This window comes from Sminthopsis crassicaudata, chromosome 6, assembly GCF_048593235.1.
Source record: "Sminthopsis crassicaudata isolate SCR6 chromosome 6, ASM4859323v1, whole genome shotgun sequence".
Lineage (NCBI taxonomy): Eukaryota > Metazoa > Chordata > Mammalia > Dasyuromorphia > Dasyuridae > Sminthopsis > Sminthopsis crassicaudata.
The window spans coordinates 257,570,330-257,578,703 of record NC_133622.1 but is presented as its reverse complement, the minus strand read 5'-3'; the positions used below and the strand labels follow the sequence as shown (position 1 = coordinate 257,578,703).

The following is an 8,374-nucleotide window of genomic DNA, read 5'->3' as shown; positions in this document are numbered from 1 at the left end:
GGGTCTCGGAAATTGTTTCTTGGGGTCTTGAAGCTAGACCATGAAATCTGACCCCTGCTCCTAGCCCTCAGGGAGCTCCCGCTCCCAAACTAGTTATACTACAACCATGACGATGTCCAAGCTCCTTCCAAAACAGGAAATAAAACCCTTTAGTCATCATCACACTTCTACAGTTTTCCTAGCCTCTCCCACTTTTTCATGAGCTCCCTCACTTCCAACGTCATTTTATTTCTTTTCTCTCTAAACTCCAGTGTCACCTCTTACAAGAAGCCCTCATTGGAGAATCCCTTCAGTTGTTGGAACAATCAACATTTCAAACTGTATGGTGTTTACTTTGTAAAGTTCACATTTATTTCACTGTGTAAAGTTTTTTCTCCCACTCCAATTCCTTGAGTGTGATGGAGATGATTTTACCCCTATCATTTATTCCCATAGCTTGACAGATAAGTACTTAATAACTGCTTTTTGAGTGGAAAAAAAATTTAAATGAATCAGGATGTTGTGGATATGGGAAAGAGGAGCTGATACCACAAAATTAAATTCATTATATTTTAATGGACAAGAAATGGCTGAAATGGTGTGGGACTGATGAAAATCAACTGTGTGCTTTCTGACCATCAGTTTGTTGAAGTAATGTTCAAAGTCAATTTCAAATTATAAAAAATAAAAATGAGATATGGTGTACAGATAAGTCTAACCTGACACATTTAAACAAGGAGTTGACACCCCAGAGTGGGAAATGGATAAATGAATTGTTATAAACACAGACTATTAACATTTCCTAAGGATGGCCAAATAATGTAAATCCACTGCCTCCCCCACACACACACACAGCTTAGGAGCTACCTCAGCATACAAATGTTTGATCTCCTTGCCAAGTATAGAAATATGGCAGCTAAAGGTAACACTGATCTAGAATACAGGCTTTTGTACAATCTTACCAAGAAAGATGGTGATGGAACAATAGGAACAGCTCGTTTCATAAAACTGAGAAGCAAGGAAGGGGGGAGGGTAATTCCCAAAACGTTTGGCGAGAGGCCTGAGCAAATCAGATTATCTTAAGAATAATGTTTAGGAAGAAGTTAAAAAGAGGATAATGTGCAGATGAAAAATGGAAACGTGTCTCTAATAAATGGGTTTTAACAGTGGTAGGAGAGCCACACTTTGGGGTGTACCACATGAAGGAGAATGGTGCTACCCTAACAAAACCGGGAAGAGCAGCAGAGTCCGATCCAGTCCATTCTGGACTGTAGGTCAGTAGTGTCAACAGCTGGGAAGAAGTGGAAAGATCCCTTCTCAAGCTACATGAAAGAGGGGCCCCAAAAGTTTGGAAGGAAACCTCCTCGCCCTTCCAGTGGCGAGCCCACAGCACCACTGCTGACTGGATACTCTTGATGAATGTGTGGGAAGGGAATAATCATCAAATTCTACGACCACTTCTTCACAGTCACAATTGGCAAGTGCTGGTGTCCACAAGGTCCCCAAGAACGCTGTTGTGGTGGTAATCATCAAGCTGACTGGCGGGCAAAGCTGCGCCTCAGTGGCCTGGGTCACCCCCAAGTACCCAAGCCTGGTGAGAGCCCTGCGGGACCGAGGAGGTAACTTTATCCCAGCAATTTCAGATTCTTGGTACCAAGGGAGGGGTGCAAGGGGGAAATCTTGTCGGTGCTGGGACTTGCACTTGGAAAACGATTCCGAGCTTTGAGTGACTTCATCTGCCCCGGCTTAAAGGAGCTCCCTGAGCCCAGCGCCGAAGTGCTTCAGAACCAAATGCATCTAACGTGAACACCTGGACCTGGGGAGGGACCCCACGCATTAAACTCAGGAGGTCAGGCCGCCCTGGCCTGAAGAAGCCCGGGGGGGGGGGGGCTGCCAGAGAAAGCATCCAAGGGGGGGGGGTGTGATTTAAAGTTGTTCTGCCTCGTTCCCGGGGACCAGGGGCCGTTTCCCGGCGGACACATGAGAATGTGGGGGACAAGGCTGGGGGCAGGAGGCTTTCTCCAAGTGTCTGAAAGGCTTTCCCTGGAAGGCGGGATGAAGACAAATGCTCGTTTTACTTCTTCTCCCATCTTCCCAGTCCCGCTAGAAGCAGGAGAAGGGGAGGCGGGAGCAGGAAGGCACGTGGCCCCGCCCCCTCTCTCCGAGCACACGGAGCGGCGATTTCGTCCCGGCCGCTCTCTGGGCGAAGTCCGCGAGGCCGGGGGCGCCCGGGGGGCCCAGGAGCTCCGGCAGAGCGGCACCGAGGGGCGGCTTTCCCTCCGAAGGAATAAACTAACACCCTTAAAAGGGGAGCTCCGCGCGGCCGAGCCAGCCAGGAGTCGAACCTGGAATCTCCTGATCCGTAGTCAGGCGCGTTCTCCATTGCGCCACTGGCCCCGCACGGCGTCCGCTCTGCGCCGGGGGCTCCTGGCCCTGCGCTCCGGCCTTCGGGCTCAGCGCTCCGCGGCCCCGCCTCAGACCCCGCCTCAGACCCCGCCTCAGACCCCGCCTCAGACCCCCGCACCCGAGCCCTGCGCTCCGGCCTTCGGGCTCAGCGCTCTGCGGCCCCGCCTCAGACCCCGCCTCAGACCCCCGCCTCAGACCCCGCCTCAGACCCCGCACCCCGGCTCTGGTCCCGCTCTCGGGCTCTAGGGGCCGGTTTCGGGCCAAGGCAGGATCCCCGCAGGGATGGGCCCCGCGCGCCCTCCCTCGGAGCGCAGCCCGAACCGGCTCGTGCCCCGGGCCCAGGCTCCCCGAGGGACTCCCCAGCAACGCGCCGCCCTGAAGCCCCCCAAGCCCCGCCAGCTGCGGGGCCCGGCTAGAGGAGGCACCAGGGCCCGCCAGGTCACCCCGCCACCCCCTCGACCCCAGAGCAGGGAGGGCCGCGGGGGCCCTGGCTGGGAGGTGGGGCGATCGACGCTGAGCTGGGGGTGCCGAGGGTCCCACACATCCTCGCCTCTCCTCGGGGCTCTGTCTTTTTCTCGGCCTCTCTTCCTCTGTTTCTATGGCTGCGTCTCCGGTATAAGCTGGTAGTGATCCCTCAACCCCATTCCCGGCATTTATTAAGCGCCCACTGTGTGTCAAGTCAGGGGGAGCGGGGGAGCGAGGCTGAACCTCCGGCAGTTTCCATTCTGTGTGCGGAGCCCCCAGCGTCGAGAGAAGGACGTCCCCGTGAATGCGGGAGGCGGGCAGCCGCAGCTGCGGGGCGGGAGCTCCGACTCGGGGGCTCGAGGAAGACGCAGGCTCGGGAGGCCTCGGTCTAGAGAGAGGACCTGGGAGAGCAACTGAACGTCAGCCGTCAGGATGGCCGAGGGGTCTAAGGCGCCAGACTCAAGCGAGAGCTTGCTTCGCGCGGCGGAGTGTTCTGGTCTCCGTATGGAGGCGTGGGTTCGAATCCCACTCCTGACAGGTATCGGTTTTTTTTTTGACTCAGCTGGCCTCCCTCCGTGTGCAAGATCAGCAGTTTGGCCGGAGATCCTCTGCAGTACACTCGGCCTATCCAGCCCCACAAGCGGGGTCTCCCAGCGCCGGAGCCGGAAGGGCAGCCCCCAGGGTCCTAGGGTGTGGCATGTTACCCAGCGGGCACTGGGCTTTACCTTTCTGCATCCCTCTTTGGGCCGCGCGAACTCTGATGTCATCCAACGGACATCCAATGGACGGTTGGCACCTCCGTTGCCATGGGGACGATCAAAGGTACCCCTGGAAACTCAAACCCAGTTGGCTTACGTGTCGGATTCTGGATCGAATGTGGACACCTACTGGCCATTGTAGGGACTAGGGGCTAAAGCAGATAGTCCTCACAACCCATCGCTATGAGTGATTGGGAATAGGGAAGTTGCGGGGAGGGCAGTCGTGGGTGACGTGGGCGCTGTAGCCCAGCAAGAAATGTGGAGTTCATTAGTTTAGTTTTGTTTTGTTTTAGGGAACCAGCCCGTTGTCTCCATCTCCCATTACAGGAAGGAAGGAAGGAAGGAAGGAAGGAAGGAAGGAAGGAAGGAAGGAAGGAAGGAAGGAAGGAAGGAAGGAAGGAAGGAAGGAAGGAAGGAAGGAAGGAAGGAAGGAAGGAAGGAAGGAAGGAAGGAAGGAAGGAAGGAAGGAAGGAAGGAAGGAAGGAAGGAAGGAAGGAAGGAAGGAAGGAAGGAAGGAAGGAAGGAAGGAAGGAAGGAAGGAAGGAAGGGAGGGAGGGAGGGAGGGAGGGAGGGAGGGAGGGAGGGAGGGAGGGAGGGAGGGAGGGAGGGAGGGAGGGAGGGAGGGAGGGAGGGAGGGAGGGAGGGAGGGAGGGAGGGAGGGAGGGAGGGAGGGAGGGAGGAAGGGAGGGAGGGAATTCCTCCCAGTTCCTACCCCTAATTTGCATACATTCTCTTTCTCTGTATGAGTCTCTCTCCCTACCCACCTAAAAAAAAACCACCTTCAAATAGGGTCCTTCTATGAACCATGCTGACATCATGGTTCTTTAAGGACACTTGAAGGTATCTACCCATCCTCATGGGAATACAACGCTCTCTCTTTGTACAATTCTTTCCAATTGCGTGCTTGTTCTTTTTAATCCTGTTTGTATTTCAGAGTTTCTTTGGATTTTATCTATAATGTTCCTTTGAATTTTCATGTTGTTTCTTTTTTCATTTCTTTTAATATATTTTATTTATTTTCAAAAATATTTCCCAATTACATATATTCCATATAGTCTTTTAGAACATATAGGTTCTTTTCCTTTTTCTCAATCACTTTGGGAAACAAATCTAACAATGATATTGCTGAGTCAAAAGATATACACAGTTTTATAACTCTGGGAATAATTCCAGATTTCTCTCTAAAATGGTTGAATCAGTTCACAGTTCCACAAACACTTTATTAATATTTCAATTTTCCCATATTCTCTCCAACTTTCTACTTCCATATTCAATAATTTTAATCAATCTGATAATTTGCATTTTTCTCATCACTAATTAATTTTTTTAGTTTCTTTTTAATACACATTGCTTTATGAATTATGTTCAGAGAAAAAAATCAGAACAAAAGGAAAAAGCCATGGGGAGGTGCTGAGTGAAACGAGCAGAACCAGAAGATCATTATACACTTCAACAATGATACTGTATGAGGATGTATGCTGATGGAAGTGGATTTCTTCAACATAGAGAAGAGCTAATCCAACTCCAATTGATTAATGATGGACAGAACCAGCTACATCCAGAAAAGGAACACTGGGAAATGAATGTAAACTGTTATTTTTACCTTCTGAATCCAATTCTTCCTGTGCAACAAAAAATTCGGTTCTACACACATATATTGTATCTAAATTATACTGTAATATATTTAACATATATAAGACTGCTTGCCATCTGGGGGAGGGGGTTGGGGGAGGAAGGGAAAAAATCTGAATAGAAGTAAGTGCAAGGGATAATGTTGTAAAAAATTACCCATGCATATGTACTGTCAAAAATGTTTTAATTATAAAATAAAATAAAAAATTAAAAAAAAAAAAAAAACCATGGGGAGGGATTAAAAAAAAAAAAGAAAGAAAAAAGAAGTAAACATACCATATTCACATTCAGTCTCTAGTTCTTTTTCTGGATGCAGATGGCATTTTTGATCCAAAGTCTATTGAGATTGCTTTTACTGACCTACCTATTGAGAACTTAGTCTTTCACAGTTGATCATCACCCATTCTTCTGTTACTGTGTACAATGTATTACCGGTTCTACTTGTTTGTCTCAGCATCAGTTCATATAAATCTTTCCAGGTCTTTCTATAATCAGCTTATTCATTTTTTATAGAATAATATAGGTTTTTTAATAAGACCATATGTGTTTGATTTCTTCTTCCAAAAACTTCCTGTTCAGACTCTTTGCCCACTTATCGATGGAAGAATGACTCACTTTGATAAATCTTAGTTCATTATAATTCAAAATATATACAAATTATTATCTATGAAACCAGCTGTAATTTCTTCTCTCAATTTTTATTTTGCTTCTTCTTTTAGCGACAATAGTTTTATTTGTACAAAACCTTTTTTAATTTAATGTGTTCAAAATTATCCATTTTACATCTCACACTACTCTGTCTCTTGTTTATTCATAAAATCTTCATCTATCCATACATTTTAATGGCTCTATCCATACAGGAGCAATGTATATTTAAATCTGATTTTATTTGTATAAAAAAGTGTTTTATAATTATGATCATATAGTTCCTGGATTTGTCTTAAATATATTCACAGGTATTTTATGGTGCCTGTGGTTATTTTAAATGATATTTTTCTTATTTCCTCTTCTTGCAGGATTTTGTTCATGATAAATAGAAATGCTGATGATTTCTACTGGTTTATTTTACATCATGCCACTTTGCTAAAATAATTGTTTCAACTAGCTTTTTACTTGAATGTCTAATACTACATTGTGATTAGGAAATGATGCATTTAATATTTATGTTTTTCTGCATTTAATTATGAAGTTTTTAATAGCCTTATATATATTTTAGTAAAGGGCTACATATTGCTTTTTTCTCAAGAAGGTATATTCCTTTCTATTCCTAATCACTTCTCTCCATATAGCTATCACATCTATCTTATCAAAGAATCAGTTAATAGCCTTGACTAATTCTTTGTGTTAGATTTTATCTATTTCTGAGAGATGGTTGAAACTTCCCACTATTATAGCTTTTTTATCTATTTCCACCTGTAATTTATGTTTTCCTTTATAAATTTGGATACTATGGTATCTGGTCCATACATGTATTGATAATATTAGTAATATAGTTTCTGAAATCATAATTTCTATTCATTTTTTTAAACATTAACTGAAACATGATAAATTCTACTTCAGTTCTTTATTCCTACTCTTTATATTTGTCTCATTTTAAAATATGTTTCTTATAAACAAAATATTGTTGGTTTCTGGGTTTTGATCCATTCTGCTGTTTCTGTTTTATGGGTGTGTTCATCTCATTCATTTTCAAACTTATGACTATTTGTGTATTTCCCTCCATGCCATTTTTTCCCACTATTTATTCTTCTTTTCTTACGTATCTTCTCAGAAGCCTAAGTTCGTTGTGACTACTGCCTTTCTAGTCTATATACTCTTCTGAGAATTCTTCCCTTATCCTATCCCTTTGCCCTCCTATTTCTCTATAAGTGTATTATTTTTATATCCAACTCAAGGTATATGTTATTCACTCTTTGACCCAGTTCTGATGGGAATAAAATTCCCACCTTGTCTGCCCTTCATCCCTTCCTTCCCTTCACTACAGTTCTTTCATTTATTCCTCCTTTTAATGAGATAATTTGCTCCATTTTACTTCTCTGGACCCAATTTTATTTTTTAGAATATCATACTCATAATCCCACCCATTCAAATTCAAGCCATCTTTTTATGTATGTCCGTGCACCCTTCTGCCTTGGAACTATGCTAATAATGATACTTGAGTTACAAATAATTTTTCCCTTATAAGAAGTAAACAATTCAACCTAATTAAATCCTTTCTAGTTCTTCATACTTACTTTTTTTTTGTTTCTCCTGATTCTTGTAGGTCAAACTTTCTGTTCAATTATAGTTTTTTTTCCCTCAAGAATACCTGAAAGTGATTAAATTTATTAAGTATGAATTTTTTACTCTGCAGGATTACACTCAGCTGGGTAGATTTTCCTGATTGCAAACCCAGCTCCTTTGTTCTTTGGAATTATTCCATACCCGTTAGTCTTTTATTGTAAGAACTGTTAAATCCTGTGTCAAACTGTCACTCCACAACATTTAACTTATTTCTTTCTAGTTGCTTGTCATGTTTTCTCCTTGGAAAAAATATTGAGCCTTGAAACTTAAGTATGATGTTCCTGGGTGAGTTTTAATTTTGGGATCTCTTTCAGACCATGATCCATGAATTTTGTCATGTCTATTTTTCTCTCTAATTCTAAAATCATAGAGCAGTTTGCCTTAATAATTTCTTGAAGTATGATGTCATTCTTTTGATTTTTTTTTTGGTGTCTTGTGAAGGCATTCGCTTTCCCTTGACCAGTTGTTTTCTTCAGTAAGTTTTTGGATCTCCTTTTCAAAGTGATGGCTTTTTTTTGTTGACTTTCTTGTGCTACCAATTTCATTCCCCAATATTTCCTCAATGCCTCTTACTTGATTTTTAAAGTCCTATTTAAATTCTTCTAAAAGTTCTTTTTAGACTTGTAACCATTTTACATTTTTCTTTAAAGCTTTACAAGTAGTAGTTTTGACTTTGTTTTTCCTGAGCTGATCCCTGATCTTCTCTTTCACCACTTTCTCGGTTATTTGCTCTTTTTAAAAAGTTTCTTTCTTGACTGCTTGCTTTATCAGTTCTACTCAGTGCATGGGGAATAGTGTCTCAGGCTTCAGGGTTTTTCTGCTGTTGTTTGTAGGATTCTATCTGAAGGGCT

The 8,374-nt window shown here is 43.8% G+C and overlaps 2 non-coding genes across 2 annotated transcripts; one reads left to right on the top strand and one right to left on the bottom strand.

Moving 5' to 3' along the window:
* Positions 1–2,303: 2,303 nt before the first annotated feature.
* TRNAR-ACG (transfer RNA arginine (anticodon ACG)) lies at positions 2,304–2,376 on the bottom strand. Its single transcript has one exon. It is a non-coding gene; the product is annotated as a tRNA-Arg (tRNA).
* A 900-nt stretch (positions 2,377–3,276) lies between these two features.
* On the top strand, positions 3,277–3,387 carry TRNAL-CAA (transfer RNA leucine (anticodon CAA)). The gene is made up of 2 exons: positions 3,277–3,314; positions 3,342–3,387. It is a non-coding gene; the product is annotated as a tRNA-Leu (tRNA).
* Positions 3,388–8,374: the final 4,987 nt, after the last annotated feature.